This window comes from Phocoena sinus, chromosome 11 (assembly GCF_008692025.1).
Source record: "Phocoena sinus isolate mPhoSin1 chromosome 11, mPhoSin1.pri, whole genome shotgun sequence".
NCBI classification, from domain to species: Eukaryota; Metazoa; Chordata; class Mammalia; order Artiodactyla; family Phocoenidae; genus Phocoena; species Phocoena sinus.
In genome coordinates, this window is record NC_045773.1 from 83,683,420 (window position 1) to 83,706,477 (window position 23,058).

Consider the following 23,058-nt stretch of genomic DNA (forward strand, 5'->3'; position numbering starts at 1 on the left):
GTTCGGTGAGCCCCCTACCCTTGATGCACTCATTTTCTCAACTCTGCAGAGTATGACCAAGACCACTTCTAAGGGACCCTGTGGCCCTATCGTTCTCTACATTTAGGTTAAGGAAGAACTTCCTTTAACTTCCTATCGAAACAAAAAACAGACTTTGTTACTGTGAGTTAGTGAAACCACCTAAAGACTAAGGTATGATATTTACTGATTTTCCTGGGATGCTTTTGCCCCCAGGGCTTTAGGAAGCAAGGATGTGGGCAATGGGTCCTGGAAGAGCTCTTTCTTTCAGTTCCATGACCAAGTGAGGACTTTTCAAAACAACGTTACAACACGGCTACTAAGTTGTTTATAATGCTGTGGCTTTTATGAAATAGTCCTTAAAGAAAAAAAATTTTTTAAAAAGCAGAGCAATTTTAATTTTTCCTGGAAAGAAATGGGGAAAGCCCTCCAGGAAGTGCTGTCAAAATAAATCTGCTTGGTTTTTTCACCGGGAGTCTGCATGCCCTGAAGGGGATAAAGAAGGGCTTGAGTGTTACCCACCAGTCAAGAAATCACCACTGAGCAGGAAAGACTCTGGGAGGAGGGCGAGGCACGGAATCGTATTTAGAATTTGTGTCATGTGGGAATCACAAGGACCCCCACGGTCAAGGCAGCCAACCAGAAGAACAGTCAACACCACAGCATGAACAACAGGCTTCATCACCCTGCTAGAAACTATCTTCCCCTTGCAAGTGTCTCACCTCAACAGGAAGACAAATGCAATTTTCTTACTTCCTCCATCCTCTATACAAAATTATCATCTATAAGAGCACCTTTAGAGGAATGCTAATAAGGATGCCTTGCAATGCTCAGGCAGCTCACTGATTCAAAAAAGTAAATAACAATATATGAGTGATTACTGAAGAGGTTCTCAGATTTTTACTTACACGTAAATGAAAACACCTTTTTAAATCCTTTAACAGGAAAAATGAAAACAAAACTGCATATTATCTCATTTCCGACTAGAAGAGGCATTCTTCAGTTAACAATCTTATTCACAGATACTGATCAAGGAGTGGCCCCAAAGAGGGTCAACTGAAAATACTTTATTTTAGCTTCTTTTTTTTTTTTTTTTAACTGTAATTTTAAAAAGCCTTACCCCACCCAAAGAAGCCAGTGAGCCTGGAGCAGGAAGTTTCTAAATTTCCAGTAGTGCTAAGCATTTAACACAAAGGATGCTTTTGTTCTTGATGTATAAAAATTCTTGGGCTTCCCTGGTGGTGCAGTGGTTGAGAGTCCACCTGCCAATGCAGGGGACACGGGTTTGTGCCCCGGTCCGGGAAGATCCCACATGCCGCGGAGCGGCTGGGCCCGTGAGCCATGGCCGCTGAGCCTGCGCGTCCGGAGCCTGTGCTCCACAACGGGAGAGGCCGCGACAGTGAAAGGCCCGCGTACCGCAAAAAAAAAAAAAATTCTTTACTGTGCCATTCAACCAATGTTGATTAAGGGTGTCATGGCTGCCCCTTGTTTCTGCATCCTGTACACCCTCCCTAATGTGTTCCTCACTCCATCCCTGCCACAACAGTGTACATTCCTAAGGCAATGGGCCTGGGAGCAGCGAGACACAGAAACATGTCCACATACTCACTGATGTGAGCCACCTGGGCGAGGCTCCTGGCCCCTGTTGAGGTTGTAATTTGCACTTTTTGTGCTGTGCTGGTAAACTGAAACAAAAATGTTGAAAAAGATAAAAGGGAGAACTTCCCTGGTGGCGCAGTGGTTAAGAATCCGCCTACCAATGCAGGGGACACGGGTTCGAGCCATGGTCCGGGAAGATCCCACATGCCCCGGAGCAACTAGGCCCATGCACCACAACTACTGAGCCCGCATGCCACAACTACTGAAGCCTGCGCTCCTAGAGCCCATGCTCCGCAACAAGAGTAGCCACCGCAATGAGAAGCCCGCGCACCACAACGAACAGTAGCCCCTGCTCACTGCAACTAGAGAAAGCCCGCGTGCAGCAATGAAGACCCAATACAGCCAAAAATAAATAAGATTTATTTAAAAAAAAAAAAAAGAGGGCTTCCCTGGTGGCGCAGTGGTTGAGAGTCCGCCTGCCGATGTGGGGGACACGGGTTCGTGCCCCGGTCCCGGAGGATCCCACGTGCCGCTATCCGCGGCTGGGCCCGTGAGCCATGGCCGCTGAGCCTGCGCGTCCGGAACCTGTGCTCCGCAACGGGAGAGGCCACAACAGTGAGAGGCCACAACAGTGAGAGGCCCGCGTACCGCAAAAAAAAAAGATAAAAGGGAAAACATATTGAAGGAACAGTATTTTTTTTAAGTGGTAAGATGCCTTGGTAAGTGTAATTAAGGCACACTTTACAATACCATTAATGAGAATATGTTTTATGGGTAAAGTAAATAATTCTTGGATACATTTCCCCAAATTATTTTCCTCTGCTAAGGCAAAAGAAAATAAGTCTATAAATAGTAAGACACTTCCAAATAGGTAGTGTTCATTTGCTGGAATCCTTTATCCTGTCACAAACACCCCCAAAAAGCAAATGTTTATGTGTAAGGTTTCTTTGAAGTAAAACTAGATACATAATGTAACTCTCCTTTACTGAAATCCTTCATTTCTAACTATTCCAGCAAAATTGTTGATATTAAAACACTGATCCTTCCAACAACTCATGATGGCCTTGTTGGGAGAAGACCATGACTTCATCACCTGCATAACCCCAGCTCCTGGCACAGCAGTGGCCACAAACTAGCAGTTGAAGACAAACGCAGAGGTTACTTTTCATGATCATAAATGGTATCTCAAATTTTTTCCATTAATTCTATAGATTAGAAAAAAATTTTTAAACCTAGCCTAACCAGAGTGATTACCAGATTTCTCATTTTTTTCCTTACTAGTTGTGTGATTTGGGACACAACATTTCATCTCCCTGTGCCTCAGTTTCCCCTTCTATAAAATGGAGATAAATTACAGCATTTGTCTACTAGCATCATTATAAAGATTAAATGAGTTAATAATGTAGTACTTTGCGCTGAGTACCCACGCCATCATCCTAACCATCATTACCAGTGTTGGGAAGAGAGAGAAAACCATGGTGGGAAGGGCTCCAGTTCCCGGAGAAAATGACTACCACGTATCAGCTCTGTAAATACAAGTTCATTAACAGTGGATAATGACAGAGGGATGGACAGATTATGTGACAGAGTAAAATGTAAAAGGTAGAAACTAGGTGGTGGTATGTGGGTATTCACTGTAACAGTCTTTCAACTTTTCTATATGCTTGGAAATTTTCATAATAAAATGGTGAAAGAACTGGATACGGGGAAGAAATACATGAAAAAGAAAGAGAAATTAACATGGGCAATTAGTCACTCGACCTCCCTCCAAAAAGGTATTATTCATCAGTAACAACAATGAGAGCACAACAGTAATAGCCATGATCTTCACAGAAGTCTCACCTACCGTGTACTATCATCTTGATTTTAAGGCTTAGAACGATCCTAGGAGGAAGCTACTCCAAGGACCATTCCCATTTCAGAAATTCAAAAGCAAGGACAGACAGAAAGACCTGCTGGGGATCATATGGTTGATAAGTGTCATCACAGAGAATTAAACATGTTCTGCTGCATCCTTCCCAATTGCTGGAATAATTCTACCACTCACTTATGCCCTCTTCAAGGAAGAAACCTCTCTCCTTCACCTCTGTGTCCCCAGTGCCATGGTTCTTGACACACAGCAGGCACACAAAGATTGGTGAATGAACGGGATGAAGGAAGAAAGAAAGGGAGGGAGGGAAGGAGGGAGAGATGGAGGGAGGTTGGGAACATTACTTTCTTGTTTCACTCACTACATCCAAACTCTACCCAATATAGTGATTGGAAAGAGAAACAGTGCTTTTATTAAAATTATATAATATTTTATGATTATAAAAGTAATACATATTTATTACAGACAACTGTATTACTTCTTACCAAAAAAACTAAGTTACTATGTCTCCCACAGGTGGATAATAGTGGCCATTTTTTTCCTTCAAGAAAGACTTGCCATTTTCTGAATGTACCTAGCCGTGAGATACATTCAGATGAAAGATAAATTTTCAGTCACACAGATCTAAGCCATCCTGTGGAGTTTGTCCAGACAGAAGCAAGCAGGATGGTGAGAGGTTTGCAAAACATGTCACATAAGGCATAGCTGACGGAAGTAGGCCTACTTAGCATATAGGAGAAAAGACATAGGAATGACAGGAAAACAGTCTTCAAGTATTGACAGGGCTGCATATCAGAGGGAGTAAACTTTTTTTTGTGAGCCAACTTGGACCAATGTGTAGAAATTAAAGGAAGGAACGTGTTAGCTTGATACTAAAAAAAAAAAAAAAAAACAAGATTAGAAGTTGTGGAAAGAAATGAACTCTTTTAGAAGTTCTCTCACCATCAACAGCCTTGTCAAGAGTATGTGCAGGGCTTCCCTGGTGGCACAGTGGTTGGGAGTCCACCTGCCAATGCAGGGGACACGGGTTCGTGCCCCGGTCCGGGAGGATCCCACTTGTCACGGAGCGGCTGGGCCCGTGAGCCGTGGCCGCTGGGCCTGCGCGTCCGGAGCCTGTGCTCCGCAACGGGAGAGGCCACAACAGTGAGAGACCCGCGTACCACAAAAAACAAAACAAAACAAAACAAAAGAGTACGTGCAAGGTTAAACTAGATACCTTCAAAAGTCCTGTCCAACTCCAATACCCTGTGATTCTAGATCCCCATGTCCTCTACGTGATGGGCATCATATAGACCAGGGTTAGCAATATAGCACATGTGGCAAACTACCACTCTACACACATGCAAGCGCGTGTACACACAGCCTAAGGTGAATCACAAATATTTATAAAACTAGAATTATGTAGTAAGAACTAATCTCTAATTCTATTATTGAGTCTCTCTCACAGACTTTGGAAGAAGGATGTAAATACTCCAGGGACAAACGTTTTAATTCAAATTATGATGTCCAAAACTGAAGAGCTGCATGACATATACATTTTTTAATTGCTAAACTAGCGCAAACTCCTGATTCTGTGCTCACTAGCTATGTGACCTGGGGCGTGCCACTGCATCTCCATAGATGTCGGTGTCCTAAAGAACTTGGAATGCAATTCAATATGGTAGCCACTAGCCACGTGTTCCTTTTGGAGCCTTTGCAGTGCAGCTAGTGCAACAGAGGAAATTTTAATGTAAATATAACATAATTATATCTCGTAATTAATTTATTAAATCTAAACAGGCACATGTGGCTAGTGGCTATTGTATTGAACAGTCAAGCTCTAATGATTCCTGAACACTTCTGAAGGAGACAGTGCAATTCCAGACCAACTTCATTCAACCCATCGTCCTGAGTAAGATCTCAATACCATAGAGGCAGCTGTGTGAGAAGGAAGAGAGATGAAATTCTTGAGGCCCAACCACAGAAGATTATTAGGGCTCCTGCCAGCTGCTGCCTCTCCAGTGATCATCTGTCCAATATCCTGGGATAGACAGCCCAGTAGCCCTTTATCCTTTAATGTCCAGAGTTGGGTTCCACATTCAAGTATGGCAGTGTAATTATCAAAGTTCTCCGGAAAAGATCACCTGTGAAGTGCAATGCCCTGTTGGTGGGAAATACCACCAGCCAGTAATACCACCAGCCACCTACCCTAATATGAAGACATCAGTGAAATATTTGTGAATAATAGTGAATAAGTAGCACCTATCATTGAAATATAAGGTTCCCTGCAGAGTACCAAAAGGTACCTCTAAATTAGCTAAACATTTCTTATGAAGTACACCATCGGATTTATTTTAGTTTTATTTATTTATTTCAGATCAAATTGTGCAACCAACCCTAAAAGCTCTTTCACATGTTTGAAAACATATGAAGTCATAAAAGCCAAAAATTATGACTTTTTCAAGAGTCATCTTGGTTGTTTAAGAAATGTAAAGAATCTAGAAAAACTCCCCTTTAAAAAGTTGCCGGATAATAACAGGAATATTCCAGAGCTTTAGGAGAAACCTGGAGACAAATCTACTAACATATATTAGTAATATCAATCATTACAGCACTGGAAAATGAGACCTCAAAACAACAAATGTGAAAGGGCAGGGAGCCTAATCACAGGGGCTATTTTTAGGAAAAAGTTCACAGCATATCTAGGATATTTTATTATTATTATTATATTATTATTATTGCAGTACTCTATTCTTGCAATATTTTAAAGTCTTTGTTTTTAACTAGGCAATGGCCACCAGAAAAAAAAAATCTTACAAATTACAAGTCAATCATCTGTTTAACAACTGAGTGGATGGCTTCCTAGCATCTAATGCACCACCACTGGCTAGTCTCACAGAGGAAATTCTACGCAGAAAACCCAGATGTCAGCTTGCTGATTCTTAATTCCTGAACTGCATTCTGCTGATAACGCATACTGCTCGTAATTATCATGAGTCCTATATCCAGAGAACAAGGCAGACGAAAGCTCCATTGCTGTGCCCATACCAGCATTAGCCTGCCTTTCCCTGCTTAGCTGGCTCTGATCGCTGGGCAGACACTGCCTTTTTCTTTTCACATGCTGACTCAAGAATTTCCAGCATGAGTATTCATGTTTCAGAGTGTCTAGAATAAAAAACACTGATATTCAGCTCCAGCAATTATTCCATTTTAGACTTTAAAGAAAAGTGATCAACTACCTCCAATCTGACTTAATCAGCTAACAGTTTTTAAATACTTGACTTAAAAATAACTTGAGGTTATAAAAAGTATATATAATGGACAGTACCATAATTTTTTAACATTTAATGAAAGGCTGAAGGACAGATTCCTTTAAAGTTGCCCATAGACCCTGTCTTAGTCTGCTTGGACTGGTGTAACGAATACCCTTAGACTGAGTGGCTTAAACAACAATGTTTACTTCTCACAGTTCCAGGGGGCTGAGAGGTCCGGGCTAAAGGTACCAGTCAATTTCGTTCCTGATAAGAGCCCTCCTCCTGGTTGCCAATAGATGCCTTCTTGCTGTATCCACTCATGGCAGAGAGAGAAAGAGCTAGCTTTCTGGTCTCTTCTTGTAAGAACACTAATTCCATCATGAGGGCTCCACCCTCATTACCTAATTACTTCTCAAAGGCTCTGCCTCCAAATAACATCACATTGGGATTAGGGCTTCAACAGATGAATTTGGGGGAACACAAACATTTAGTCCATAGCAGACTCCACATAAGGCATGCAAGTCCTCCTCTTATCTTCTGAATTAGATCAGCACATTTTCAGTAGGGAGGGTATCCAGAGGTGAGAGAAGCACAGTGCATGGTACAGTTCCAGGCACTTGGAAATGCCTGATGAAGGCTGAATTTGCAAACAAGGGTGTGTGGGTTTCCCCGGCCGTGATGGAGGAAATCCCCAGCAAAAAGGAATGAAAGCTGAATTCCCCTTCAGCTAGTTGTTCCTACGTTCTAGGTGAAGTCTATCTCGTAAATAAATGGAGAAATCCATATTGAAAGATGAAAAAATAATAATGCCATTGTCTGACTAAATACCTTGGAAAGCTGCAGGATTAATATAACAGGAAGCGTCATTCCTATCACAGAACTTCAGCTCTTTCAACTAGGACAGATATCACCATAAGGAACACTGGCCTTTCAATACTCTCCGGCCTTAACTCTCCTGGAGTTTTCGAGAACAATGCCAAGCGTAACATTTATCAGCTCGTGGATATCAAGACTATTTCCAAACACCCGCAGACACATGACAGGTGTGATGCTGCAATCACAACGTGATTCACAAGGTCTGGAGGCTCCATGCACTTGAGACATTTGCTCCCACTTGCCCACCTGCTCAAGGTCCCTTCTCTTTTTCTCCTTATGAATATGCTTCCCCTGTTTCCTTTTCATTTTTCCAAAAGATACCCAAAATGACAGAATCCATCTGTCAACTCATAGCCAGAGTCCAAGAAGTCATTACCCACTGGAAAAGGGGTCCACAGTCACGACTGGTGATTATTCTCCAGTTCATACAATGCCTACATGTTTACATTTTTCCCTCCAAGGCCTCATTCTTGTACTAAAACTATTCTAATTGTAATTATAAAGTCATCACCATCCATGTGTATAGCTGGTTCATTTTGCTTAGAGGTCGCTGCAGCCAAGAAACAAGTCGCTTTAGTTTCCGTCCCTCCCTCTCGTTGTGCTCAACATCTTCGCCAGTTGCATCCTAGAGAAAGGCTTGCTGAATCGAACAAAAGTAGAAATTCCAGATTCTGCATCTTCAAATCCAAAAGATGGTTATAAAAATCGTAGCTTGAAAAGCCGCTGAACTGCAGAATATATACTGCTATTTAAGAGTCTGTACGTCCTCTACTTAAGGAAGAGTAGCCCTCTTAGAAAATTCAGAACAATTTACATTAACGTTTCGTTTGTCTTGAAATAGGGCTGGTGAGCACAGTGCCTGATAAACTGAGCTATCTAATATTCAGTCACAGACTTTGATGTTTCTGCATGCGTTCTTCAGAGTTATTATTTTGGGGACTGTTGAAGAAAAGTCACAGCCGAAATGCTATATTTACCTGTTCCTCAGTTCGTAGTAAGAAGTTTTCAAACGTTAAGTCTACATGTATAAACACTTTTAACTTTCTTTGAACCTAAGTATTTTAAAACGTCTAGTCTGCCCTTGTTAGTGAAGTAAAAGGTGATATAATTTTATATTATCTAGTCCCATATGCCGTATTGTCATATATTATCTAGATATTGTATCATCTAGTATTGTCCTGATTCTCACCTGTTGCTTATTAATTTCACACAAAGTTCGACTGATTTTCAAAAGTATATAGATCCGTAATAATGGCCAATATTTATATAATATTTACCAAGTGCTGGACCTTAGGCATTGATTATATTAATTCATACGATCCTCACCTTGACCCTAGGAGGTAGGTACTATCACCTCTCCAAAGCCTCAGGGAATTGTCATTTGTTTTTATTTTCAAATTCCTACTCCTAAACTATACCAGCAAAGTGCAAGTAAAAATAAAGATCAGAGGAATAGCAAAATAAATTCCATGTCTTATATCAGACCAGGGTAACTTATTTCACACTGCAAACGATTAATGTGATAGGTAAAATAATAAAGTATATTAATTCCTGGGCTATTTGCTCACATCAAATTTCCAAGGTTAATCTGACCCCTCAGTGTGTGAGACACACACCCACCAGATACATCTAGACATGGGGTTACCCAGGCTTCAGAGAGAGTAAGAACTACAGACTAGAACAAGACCATAGACAACTTGCAATCCAATTTTTTATATGAAATATTAATCTAATCACTTTCTTTACCAAATCTGCTAACAAGTAGCAAGTCAAACAGAAGTTTCACTCTCCTCCCTCCTCCCCAGTCTCTGGTAGAGGTGCTAATGAACAGAAAAATGAGAGTCTACAGCCTAGAATAATCTACAGACTGGAATAATCAATCTTTGAAACCTCAAGAGCTGATTTAATAAAACTTTACTAATTTGCACCACAGAAGTGGCTCAAATCCAAGATAAAATACCCCAAATCAGCTTATTCCTTTATAAAACAAGCGTGTATTCAAAAGTTTGGCATGATCATGAACTGCAATTTATTTGGTATTAATAACTTCAAAAAATCTTACTACTATTTCTCTTTTTGGTTCTCCTCTGTGAACGAATATTCCATGTGCCTAGAACAGAGCAGGGCACATAGCAGGTGCTCAGGAAAGGTTTACTTAATGAAATGCATGAATGAACAGTTGAGGCACCTCAGCATTCCCTGAGTTTCCAGTCCCTGGCCCCTGAAAACCAGACTGCACATAAACACGAGAGACTTTTCCAGAACACAAATATATCTATGTTGCTACACTACTTGTATCCCTTTCACAGACTTCCCCACACCTCATCAGCAAGCTGAACAGACCTGACTCTGTCACAGAGCAACGGTGTTACATCTCCAGCCCACAGTCTCACCACTCTTCACCTTAACAAGAGTGAAATTCCCCATGGTGTCCTCTCCTCCCTTCCGTCCACCATATGCCTTAGCTGACTGTGTTCTCCTGAAAGGCTGCACCTATCCTTATCACCGCACTTAGCTCACTGTTACTAACTCTTTTGGTGTCTAACTGCCCCCCCTAGCCTATGAACTCTTTAAGGGAAGATTATTTTAGTAATCACTGTGTCCCCAGCATCTAGCAAAGTATTCAAAACACAGTAGATATCAATAAATGTTTACTGGAGGCCTGGATGGATGAATGGATGGGAAAAATCAAACAGTACTACATCTATTCATAAAAATCCCAGGCAGCCATGCTTTTGAGGCTGATAATTTCAGACTTGCCAGGAGGAAACGAAAACCACCATAAACGAATTACATAACAAAATACTCCCCATTATTAGCAATGATTACAGAATGTATACTCATCATGGAAGGCACTGCCTGTTGGGACTTTCAAAAATTAATTTCTCAGGGCAATGAGGTAGGGGCAAAACTAAGAACAGGGAGCTTAAGTGGTAGCTACACATCCGTGTATTCCCTTCTCCAGAGGTAACATTCTGAAAGCAAATCTAAAAACAGAAACGATTTTCAGCCGGTGCTAAGGAAAAACAAGCCAATGCCCCTGCAGTGCCATGCAGGCACACGGCTTCCACTCAGCGCAGAGCGGGTGGGGGCTGGCCCAGTGCAGCCTTAACCATCACCCCACAGGCACACCAGTGCAAACCCACCCTCCTGTAGAAGAGACAGCTATCAGAAGCCCAAGTACCTGGTGTGCAGTGACTGGGCTGGCACTGCAGAATTTAGTTAGTCTAGCTTTAGCTAGAACCAGAACGCCGGCCAGAAGTTTTTGGTTAGTGTCTCAACAGAGGCATCACCTTTGGTACAGATGCTGAGTGCTGCTGGCCACAGGAGGACCTGAGCATCAACACTGGCAAAAACAGACAAAAAACTAGAGTGTTTTTGCTGCATCTGAGCTGGGCTAGGGAAGGTCCCACCGTGTCATGCCCCTGCGCTTCAGGCTTTGTCCCCAGATAGAACACAGGGGACAATCGGCATTCACTTCTTGAAAACAATTATTCTGAATTTCTGTATCTTCAAAACAGAAAATAGATGGGAGGTTCATTATGCTATTCTATTTTTGCAGATATTTAAAACTTCCGGTAATAATTTGTTCTCAAGAACAAATTTTCCATAGTAAGTTTTTGAATCTATAATTCATAGTTTTCCATCTCAGGACTTTAATTCCAAGGTAATTGGGACACTAAAAAATAAGAAAGTGATTATCCCGTTGAAGGGAAAAAAATGCCAAAATACTAACAATAGATTTAAATTTAGATTTCATCCCACCTGGTAGAGAGTGACTCGATTAATGTCACCAGAAGCAGATCACACTCTTCTCTATGAATTGTTATATATTTGTGGAAATTGTGCCTTTGCAATATATTATTTTTGTTTTCCATTTCTAAAATACTTCAGATAGGCGCGATGCTTTTCTTCTACATCTATATATGTTTAAAACCTTACACAGACAGTCCTAGGCACCCTCAAATACCACCATCTGAGCCCATCTTATTCCCACCAGCTGACCCTTCATGACCGCAAAGGGCAAAGTAGAATTTCCCTCTACTTCAAAGCAAGCCACTATTTCATCAAAACAAAAAAGGCTTTTCCTCTGTATTTTTTATAGAGGAATATATAAACCGCGGCCAGTTACATATTTTTATATTCACTCCCTCATTGTGTCTTCATCACTGACATACTCTGCCAACTGTATTTGTAGAAATGTATCTTTTTATTTCTATTCTTTAAATGTTCTTCCCTCAACCCCAACTGCTTCCTCTCACCTCAATAAACTCTACTAAAGCACATCTTTGGGATATTTTTTATAATTATGTAAAGTAAAAAGAAATGAAAGCCCTCTTTCTTCCAAAGCCTTTTCCAAAGTCACCTGAGCCCAGATCTTTCTCATCTTGAAGCCGAGTCTGCTCCCTCTCTCTCCAACTCCCTTGCATTTTGTTGATAAAACGAACAATCCCTCGAAAGGGAATCACCTCCTCAGGCCATACTCCTACTTCGGGAACAATGTTCTATCTGTCCTCCATTCCATCACATGTAAATTTCAGCCTGGCTCCCAAGGTCCTCCGCTATCAGAATCACGGATACCTGTCCAATTGCGCCAACCCACAGTGCTCAATGGGCCACACCACTTGGGGTCGGAGAACTCACATTCCACACCCACTTGGACTTTAGAGCCTTCTCCTTCATGAACTGCCCAATAACTCCACCCAGTCTGCAGAGGCCAGAACGGCTCAGGTCCAAAGAACACTCTGGAAAGGTGACTAGACACAGGACAATTCTCTACACCTGTGTATTTCGATACTATTAGCATATTACCCTCTGCAATCTGGTGGGGCTGGTCTATAATTTGATGGGGAGAGCTGACAAAAATTCACAAAATGATGTAAGGTGACTAAGTTAAAACTACAAAGGGCACGAAAACGCACAACCTCTTGAATTATCAAGACTGAGAGTGCTGGCAACCGAGTACCAAAATAAATATTTTCACCACTTGTAAATTCTTTGAGCAGACTTTTCTAACAACACGCAAATAAAGAGAAACAAAAACACAGAAGTCCCAAGTGGATATACAACAGAGAAAGAAAAGATGAGTGTCCCCCCCGCAAAAAGTCTCTTTTTCGATGCAGGTTCCTTGGTACACTGAGCAGTAAATTTGATGTGGTCCAAGGCATGGGCCCTCATTTGGCAACAACGATGCACTGTCTAGACTGTGGCTCCCTAGAGGAAAGGTCTGTGCCTAAATTATTTGTGAACTTCCAATGACCTACACAGTGTCTGGTACAAAGAAAACAATAAATGGTTGCTTAATAAAGAGAGGCTTGTTTTGAACCTTAGATCCTAGATTTTTTTAAAAAACTATAGATAAAGATGTTTGGGGTTTATTCACAAACTCATTATTAAACATGAAGTTTAATCCAAACAATAGGAGAAAAATTTTTTCAAGGTTTTGGGTGGAATTAATTATCTGAAAATGTTGTGATGTGCCTACTTTTAATTTGCCACTTACCTTTCCAATCCAACAAAATCTCTTTCCTTTAGGGCAGGGTTAGTGGACCAAATTTGACTCTCTGAAGCAGTCTGCTATCTTTTTTTATAAATAAAGTTTTATTGCAAAAAGCTATATGCAACTATTTATCTGTTGTCCATAGCTGCTTTCATACTACAAAGGCAGAGCTGAGGACGTGCCACAGAGAACTGACGTGCAAGCCTAAAATATTTGCTACCTGGCCCTCTATAGGAAAAGTTTGCTGACCCTGCTTTACGGCATCATGTAATACTTAATATCCAATAAAACTGTGTCGTTTAAAATAGCTGGAAGGTTTACGGAGCTAAAGTTATTTACAAGTTAATTGAATATACTATTTACTTCTGGCCACTATGGTTTTATTATATCCTCAAAATTGAAATCTACCAAAGACATGCATCGAAAAAAAAAAAGAAAAAAAAAAACAGAAGTCTAATGATAAGGAAATTTTTTTCTTGCCACCTAACTTATGCCATGGTTTTCTTAAAGCCTTTGAGAGCCCATAGAGAGCAGAATAAACTTCATAGAGGTAAGAAAAGGAAAGGAAAAACTGCATAGAGAAGTTAAGAAGAAATTTAAGACTGTTCCAATTGAAGCAGGGGACAAGGCGCACAACACCTTCGTCTCTTCACAGATGGAGCAAATGTGGTATTTAAGAGAAAGAGGTCTGAGTAATGGTAAAGAAAAAATTTTTTAATTGTAGAGAAAATAAGGGAGTGTTTTGTTTGGATACGTCGGCTTATCCAGACTAAAAGGCTATCACAGCAAAGTGCCTTTTGGGGAATATGCGATCCTAGCCATACACAAGGAATTCTCAGTGAAGACAGTGGGAAGAGAACACACGCATTTCCCCCTGACCTGTATCCATTACACCAGAAGGTTCACTCCACCCAGCTTTCTGTAACCGGAAAGCAGCAAATTCCCGGAACCACCTGGAGCCTCAAAGCCTGCCTACTCATCCTCAGTGCAAACAGCTCTCCTGCCAGCTGGGAGGCCTCACCTTCCTCTGAAAGAACCTTGTTTATTCCTACCAAGTATACCCTCACCCCTCTTCCATCCATCCAAATGCCACCTATCCTTCACGGTCCCATTCAAAATCCCAACCAGTCCACCTGCAGCAGTCAGAGGGACCCATTCACAAAGACGATAGTGTGAAGGCTGCTCCCGGAGTTGTACAACACGGCGGCCCCAATCCCAGCCCCTCCATAAAGTCTCTCCCATCCACATCACAGCAGGCTGGTAGTCCCTCTCTCTTTCCTAAAAGTATACATGTGTCTCATGCCCTCACTGGGCTCGCATTATGTATTTTTTCCATACGTAGGTCAGCAGTGACACTAACCACAAACAGCCCTCAGTGAGTCAGGCCCCGTGCTAAATGCTCTGTGTGCGTCATCTTATCTAGTTCTCAAAATAATCCTATGAGTAGGCATTATCACTCTTTTCCAGTTTTACAGGTGAGGAAGCTAAGACAAAAACGGTAAATTTGCTGGAGGCCACACAGCTAGAAAGTGGCTGAGCCAGGATTCTGACTGGGGTCTGTGATTCCAAGGCCAATGTCCTTAAATGATACTCTAACTCTCACCCAGAAGGTACTCAATGAAACTTGCTTCGTAGACCAAAACTCTAGTTCAACCCCTAGCTACGCTTTGGTCTTTCCACTTCTTACGTAGAACAGCCCACAGAGTGGGAGAGCTTTGAGGCAGACAAATCTCCTAGTGCTCTACCATCCCACACAGAGTGACTACAAGACTCCATTGGGACGGTACAAAATACCGAATATCCATATTTTTCACTCCTATGAGCAAGCATATCACACAAACAGTTTACAATTACTTTCCACGCTTCTTTTGAACATCCAGGCGATGCGTGGCTTTATCTTTGACCACTGAGCTCATGACTACACACCCTCAAAAATAAACAGTTACAGGAGAGTAGGTCTGTTCCAGTCTACTCTACGGGTAGCAAAATGACTCTTACGGAACCTTGGAGCTGTGGTCAAAATGAAGACTCTCCTCTCCTTTACCTGTTCCCTCCTACTCCCAGTGAGATGAGGGATTAAATAAAACGCAGGCATCCAGCTCCCCATTCTGAAATGAAAATTCCATACTTGGAAAAGCATTAAGAAGGTCCCCTATCATGCTGGTTTCAAGTGTTTAAGTATATGCATCGTGTAATTATATTCCATACATACTTTGTCACTGTTTTCTACTGAGGTTGGCGGGGACAGAGAAATTCAGCGTTGGATTCTTAGTTTAATGGGCTTGTTTTTCTGCTTACTATACAGCTTGCTGGGTGAGCACTGGAGAGACAGTCTGATAAGCTTTAAAAGAGGTGGCAAGGAAAACCAGCCCCCTGTGGACGCTACCCATATGGAAACAGGCCAAGACTGGAAACACCTTTAGGAAGAAGGGTATCCAAGGTAAGCGACATCCTTCAGAGATGGATGAAACCTTGACTACAACCCTCCTATTTTCCAGTAAGATTTTGAGCTTTAAAAACAAGTGGATGGGGGCGGGGGGGAGCCACAGCTGCTTAATCTGAAAGCACCTTTCAGTTTCCTTGCAAAAGTTTCCAAGTCAAGGAAGGGGAAGAATCAACACTTACCGTACAAAGCAGGCCCTGGAGAGGCAGCAGTACCCCATGGTACGGTCCCACCTGAAGGAAGTGCTCCCAGTGAAAGAAGCTACTATGAGCCGAAGGCCCGTAAGGGTGAGAAGTCAGAAGCTTATTTGGGAATTTGCCACCTTGAAGCGTAGCAAGTGAGGAAGGAGTGAGAGGTGGCAGATGGGATGGGGTGAGGGTAGAAGCTACACCCAGACAGCTGTGGTGTTAATAAAACCGCAGCAGCTGAGCAGCATGGAAACAGGAGTCTTAAGCATCTGAGTAACTGAGAAGCAGCTGTGGTAATTTCTGAAATAACTTGGGGAAAAAAATCAAAATACAGCGTTACATTCAACTGTTAGGTAGACTGCAAGTATGATCCACGGATTAAGAATAAAACTAAAACCCAAGACACTAAGCGTTGCTCTAATGGCATCTACGCCCGGGGCCAGACTTACGGGTAAAGCCAGCTTATAGTGAGCTCTCCCATCTGGGACTTACAAGAAGAGTTCCCTAGAACAAGGTCCAAGACAGATCAATCCAGCCTTTAACGAAGGCCCCGTATGGACACCAGACTTAGTCATTTGAGCCTAAGAAGAGTCCCCTAAAAATTCAGATAAACTTGACTAGTTGAACTCACCCATTAGAGCAAAGATAGAAAGAATGTGTAATCCAATCATGTAAAGGTTTTTAAAACTCAGCCAAAATGACCGGCAAATAGGACCACATGAAAAATTTTTTGCTAAAATGGCAAAAAACCAAAACCCTCCTAAAAGAACGCTTCATTATAATTCCTTACTGTAAATCAATAACTGTACCATGCTAAATGACACAGTGGTCCATACAAGCATTTTGGCTGATTCAAAATCTGGATGGAGAAACACGAGCCTAGGACAAGGGACAATGACATACATGTGAAGTAAGGTTGCAGACACGCGGAAGTCTCATTAATTCCACATCTAGACATTTGCGCCATTTCTGAAGGGCGGGCAGGGAGAGGGCTTGAGTAAAGACTGCCCAATTCACACACTTCAGTGGGAAGATTCACAGATTATCAGAGAGTTCTTGTGCCGTTGGTTATGCCAAGTCATTTTGCACTGGGTGTTCTGTGAGATTCTCATGTCTGTTTTGTCTCCCCAAACTGACTGCCCACCTTCAGTTTCACTGGAAAAACTGTGATCTGTATGCATCTGGTGCTTATTAGGAGGTGTTACCTGTCTGCTCAAGGAGCTCAAAGAGTGATGTAGTAAGCTCATTTAATGCAAATGGCTTTATAATTCTGTCTCAACCTTCTTTCTGCAGCCGCCGACTTTTTCTAGGGCAGGGTAATGGAAATGATTTCAAGAAATGGGAAAAGTGTGATTTAAGTTACCGCAACTGAGCTTATTTCCCTTGGGGAAAGGACAGCTAGCTGACTAGGCTCAGAAATTAAGTGGTGTCTGACCTCTATTAGTTACTTAAATTCAGTAGTAACTTTACTAACAAAGACAAGGTGTTCCAGTCAGCTCGAATGAACGTCAGGATTCTTTGCTTTCAGCATACTGAATGACTGAACTCGCTGCACTTCCCTCACAGCTGTACACAGAATTTTCTTTAACGTTCAGCTGACATAGAAAAGTCAGAATCCAGTACATGAAAGGTGGTTTGGGGGTGTCTGTGGATAATGAAGGAAAGTGTGAGTTGTTTGGGAGCCAAGTGTTCACACGTGGGGCCTGTCTCAAAATAATGAATTACTTTCTTGCTGCCTTAACATTCTCCCTTAACTCTTCCCTCTCCAAGCCTTCTCCTCCCGGCACTTTTCTTCTTTAATTAAAGTATAGTTGACTCACGGTATTATATTAGTTTCAGGTGCGCAACATAGTAATTCAATATTTTTATAGATTATATTTCATACAAAGTTATTATAAAATATTGACTATGTTCCCTGTGCTGTACATTACATCCCTGTAACTTATTTATTTTATACCTCTTAATCCCCTTCCCCTATCTTGCCCCTCTCCCCACACTTCTCCCCTCTGGCAACCACTAGTTTTGTACCAGTGAGTCTGTTTCTGTTTTGTTTTTTAGATTTCACATATAAGTGAAAACATACAGTATTTGTCTTTCTCTGTCTGACTTACTTCACTTAGTATGATAATCTCTAGGTCTATCCATGTTGCTGCAAATGGCATTATTTCAGTCTTTTTTATGGCTGAGTAATGTTCCATTGTGTATATATACTACATCTTCTTTATCCATTCATCTGTTGATGGGCACTTAAGTTGCTTCCATATCTTGGCAACTGTCAGTAATGCTGCTATGAACGTTGGGGTGCATGTGTCTTTTCAAATTAGTGTTTCTGTTTTCTCCAGGCATTCTTAACTCATATAGAGCCAAGTAATAGGAAGCACCCACACAGCCACACCACAGAGAGCTGGAAGTCCTGCAGGCACCAGTGGGAGAGGGGGTACTAGCTCTCCCTTAGGAGGCCTTTTCCAGCTACAGCACACCCCCTTCCTGCTCCTCAGCTGCTGCCACCCTCCAAACCTCACTCCCAAACCACTCAAGCAGTCCCAGGGAAACCAGACCTTCATCCAGCCCGGAAGCTTCCAATTCCACCCTACCCTACAACGCTGTTGTACAGACAACACTGTATTTTTTCAACCAGAGCATATATTACATAAAGTATCCCGAGAGCAATACTTACGTCTTTTTCCATTCTTTGCACTAACAAAAACAGCCCCCAAAGAAAAATTTAAACCAATAATTTACTTCCATCGTGGATTCTCCTTTCACCCAGAAAGTAAATGCTCTACAGCACTGGACCATACCCCCCAGATCAAAACAGTGACACAAGCTAACAGAACGTATGAGGGAGACCCGTTTACACAGTAGCAGCCAACATGAGCGAATACTTTCATTGCAAAATTGCAGAGTGCAGCTCACCAAATACATGCTGGAATGTTGATGTGAGTAATTACACAGGTGGTCATGCTTCAATCTGGCAGAAGGGTAAACATTTCTAGGACAGTTTGCAAGGTTCAATTATCTAGATCGCCTGGTTAATCTCCTTTACATCTCAAAGAGTTCCCCCAAAGTCGATCATTTTCCAACAGAAAAGTCACTGCTAGGAACATTTTCTGCATAGGCGAGAGAAGTATACACTTGTAGTAAACTGACTCAACATTTTTAAATGAGCAGAATCTTTACCAGGAGCTGACCTGTGCAGACATGATTATTCTACTGTGTCCTACAACTTAGTTCAAAAAAATCTTTACTCTTGAAAACATTTATTTGAATAATATCCATTATCTACTATTTGCCACGCACTATTCTAAGATGCTGGGGATACAGCAAGGGATGAGATAGGCAAAAATTCCTGCCTTTTGGAGGCTCATGTTCTACCGGGGGAAAACAATACAGTCACATAAATAAGACATAGGTCATGTTAGATGGTGATCAAAGTGTGATGGAGAAAAATAAAGCAAGTAAGGAGAATGGGGTGGGGGCGTTATAACTTTAAATATCAGGGAAGACTACAGGGAAAAGGTAACATTGTTCAGAGACTTGAAGAAGGTTTAGGGAAGGAGCCAAGCCAGGTGGAGTCCTGGAAAATAACTTTCCAGGCAGAGGGAGCAGCTAGTTCAAAGGCCCTGAAAGAGCAGTGTGCCTGCTGGGTTCAGTGATCAACAAAAATCTAGAATTGGCTAACTATTCCATAATCTTGTTAAAGACTGTATCCCACATAGAGATTTCAAAAGGCTTCACTGTTTACAGTTCTGGAGTTTTCTCTTAAATATATATAGCCTTTGACATGACTGTGATTCATAGAAATGTATGTGTTTTGCTTTCCCCCATCCCTGCATGCACTGACAGCTTCTTGTTTGCAGTGAGTTAAGTCCCAAGGGCCCTGGGAGTATGTTTAGTACCACAGCAACCAAAGCTAGTACAGCACTCAGATATGCTGTAAGTCAAAGATGCCTATATATGGATTCAAGGAAAGGCGTGCAGGAATCTCTACCTTTCTCCCCTAACACCACAACATCCTCCTCATTTGTGCTCCGGTGTCAAGGTAGTGAGGTCAGCAAAAAAATCTCCAAAAATGGTAACAAGCTCAAAGCAGAGATGGAGGGGAAAAAGTACCCATCTCTGAACTTCCAAAATAAGAATGTGATCCAATTTGCTTTCTTAAAAGTTACAGTTTTTTAAAAAAGAAAAAAAGCCAAGAACTCTAATTTTGAATACAGGGGAAGGAAAAGGAGAGCTGAGTACGTAAAAGAACAGACTGTGAATCCCCAGAGTCCAGAGTAAGGTCAAGGGCAGAGTGAGAGGCCCCAGGACTAAGAGGCACACCTGGGCCCCCTCTGTGCTCCACTAGCTGTGTGGCCGTGGCTGTGCCACTTCACCTTTTCGAGGCTTCGCTTCCTCAACTGGGGTAGAGGATTCATAATCCGTACAGTGCTAGATGGTTGCAAAGATTGGAAGCTGTGCATGAAAAGGGGACAGCATGGAGAAAGGCCAATCGCCAAAGGTTATTATTGTGTGATTCTATTTATAGAGCATGCATGAAATGACAAAATTACAGAGGAGGACAACAGATTGAGTGGTTGCCGGGGCTGAGGGCAGGGGATAGAGAGAAAGTTGGCTATGATTTTAGAAGGGGACCATGAGGTATCCTTGGAATGGAGCTGCTCGGTATCTTGACTATGGCGGTCACATGAATTGTCACACGTGATAAAACTGCATAGAACTACACACACACACACACACAAGTGCATGTAAACCCTTGGAAATCTAAATAAGATTGATAATTGTATCAATGTTAATTTCTGGATTGTGAAGCTGTAACACGGTTACGCAATATGTTACCACTTGAGGAAATGGATGCAAGGGATACAGGGTCTCTATCCTTTCTTACAACTACATAAGAATCTATAATTATCTCAAATAAGTATTTAAAAAAAAATCTCGGGCTCGGCTCTCCCAGACTGCTAGGAAGTCGGCCCGCTGTTCTGGCAGCGACCCTTCCCACTAATAAATTCTGTCTTCTTTAAAAAAAAAAAAAAAAAAAAAAAAATCTCATCACCTTAAAAAAAAAGTGGCTGGCATGTCATGAACACTCCCTAAGTGGCATATTGGGCAAGTTATCTGTCACCTATAAACCAGAACTGCAAGTTCCTACTTCCGGCTTCAGATTCCAGAAGAAATGCTGAGCACCATCCCTGAGTGAGCACACCACGTGGGGGTTCATGCCACAGAGGTTATCACCACCACCATCTTCGGACCCCAGCCCTCCAAAACCTCACCAATATCCAAGTGAAATACACATACTCTTTATATAACCAATGGAGAAACTTACTGACAGGAATCCATTTACCACACTATTTAAAGAACGTTTTTTCTATCTGGGAGTAATAAACACATACACACTAATAAAAAAGAGAGAAAAAGTACTTTCATGATCCAGAGCAACATGTTCCAAACTACTCTCCAACCAAGGAACACCAGTCCCCCTCAGGGACTAATAATTCAATAATGATAATGCGAAATTTTAAAATCACGGTCAAGTAAATTTGGGAAATACTGGAGAGCTCTAGTGGGGGCGAGGGGCAGGAATCCCCTTCATTTAACTCAGCTTTTTCCAAATTTACTTGTTCACAAAAGCATTTTATTATACCTACTGGCATCCTGAGAAATACTCCCAAGGTCTAGAAATTTAAAAATCATTCTACATCGGTCAGCTACTCACTACCAAATTTCTTCACCCTCTATGTACTTTAGAAGAGAAATGGATGGTTTTTCTATAGCTAGCACAGTAGTTTTAACTGCATGCAATTGGTCATCAATAAACGTTTGCTGAATTCGATACAATGCAGGTACAATTTCCAGGATGACAACTTTAGGCATAGGGGAAGCAGCATCCTGATGTTGTTGCTGTTGTTTGTTTTTTAAGTCTCAGCTGAGAAAACAAAAGTGCTCCTTTCTAGAAGTTTCTGAACATTTCTCAGAAACTTGTCTCCTCCTGAGTGGCAGCTACTCACAACTAAAACAGCACTTTACCACATGGTATGATTATAAGGAATAAGCTCAAGCCTAAAAACATCTGTACTCAAAACTCTAGGTCCTGAAATTCGATTAGCAAGATATAGGGCCTTGCATACCAAAAATAAGGAAAAAAGCTGTAACTGCGATTATTCCTGGGAGAGGGAACGAGTTAAATTTGTCATTTCATGAAGATGACTTTAGCTTAAGTGAATTTCGAATGTCAGAGAGTTTTCTGAGATCAGGCTGGGATGAGGGCAAGAGAAAGGTGAAGACCCTGAATCCTAGGGAGGGGCAGAAGAAGGAAGAGAAAAGGGAGGCAGACAGTATCAAAAACAAGCTCCATTTAATTCACAGGTACCTCAAGGCCAGAGACACTGGTTTACAATGACACATTTCCATTTATAGAAATAACCCATACTCAACTTGAAGAACCATAAACCAACTGGAAAATTAAAAGGAATTAATCAGAATAATTTTAAAAGAATGAAATTAGAAGAATGAATAAGAAACAAACATTCAGGCTCTTTAAAAAATACACAAAGTGGGCTTCCCTGGTGGCGCAGTGGTTGAGAGCCCGCCTGCCAATGCAGGGGACACGGGTTCGTGCCCCGGTTCGGGAAGATCCCACATGCCGCGGAGCGGCTGGGCCCGTGAGCCATGGCCACTGAGCCTGCGCGTCCGGAGCCTGTGCTCCGCAACGGGAGAGGCCACAACAGTGAGAGGCCCACGTACCGCAAAAAACAAATACACAAAGCACTTGAGGAATATGCACTTGGAAATTAACTAAATTATACACATCTTCTATGTAAAGATTTGGAAAAGAAGAATTTATCATGAACCCCTGATGTACCAGAAAAATGTATCACGAAAGTATAATAAAGTGAATTCACTGAGCATTCCCCTCCAAGGCACACTCATGCATTTTAGGAACATTTCCAACATGTCTGAAAACAAAATGGGTTTCAGATAGAACATCAATTTAACCGGCAGAACCTAGCTTCGCAAGCATTCCTGGTTTTCAAGGCTGCTGTGGAGAACTGAGCAATGGTTTAGACATTCCATCACAGTGAATAATCCCCACATCACAGGAATACGGCTATCACACACATCCATTTCTCAGTATGAATAAGGCCAGGTCTAATTGTTCCAGTTCAAATGAACTGACAGATGTCAACTGACAGATGTCAATCTGGCCCTCCACTCTGCCTTCTCTGTGGTCCTTCCCTGCAGCAACACAGGACCGCATCTCTCCCCTTGGTTACAATAATTTGAGCAGCTTTTGCCTTGACTGTCTCAGCCTTCCCCTCTTCTTGGCC

General features: G+C 41.9%; 2 protein-coding genes across 7 annotated transcripts in view; one reads left to right on the top strand and one right to left on the bottom strand.

Annotated features, from left to right (window-relative positions):
• CARMIL1 (capping protein regulator and myosin 1 linker 1) overlaps nucleotides 1-23,058 on the bottom strand; it is a 323,730-nt gene that overhangs the window by 227,525 nt on the left and 73,147 nt on the right. The gene's annotated exons all lie outside the window — the stretch shown is intronic.
• Nucleotides 1-23,058, top strand: part of LOC116761533 (cytidine monophosphate-N-acetylneuraminic acid hydroxylase) — a 258,069-nt gene that overhangs the window by 8,087 nt on the left and 226,924 nt on the right. For all 3 annotated transcript variants that reach the window (XM_032647362.1, XM_032647368.1, XM_032647372.1), the window contains exon 2: nucleotides 15,402-15,536. The gene's annotated coding sequence lies outside the window, so the exon portion shown is untranslated. The remainder of the gene's footprint in view (nucleotides 1-15,401; nucleotides 15,537-23,058) is intronic.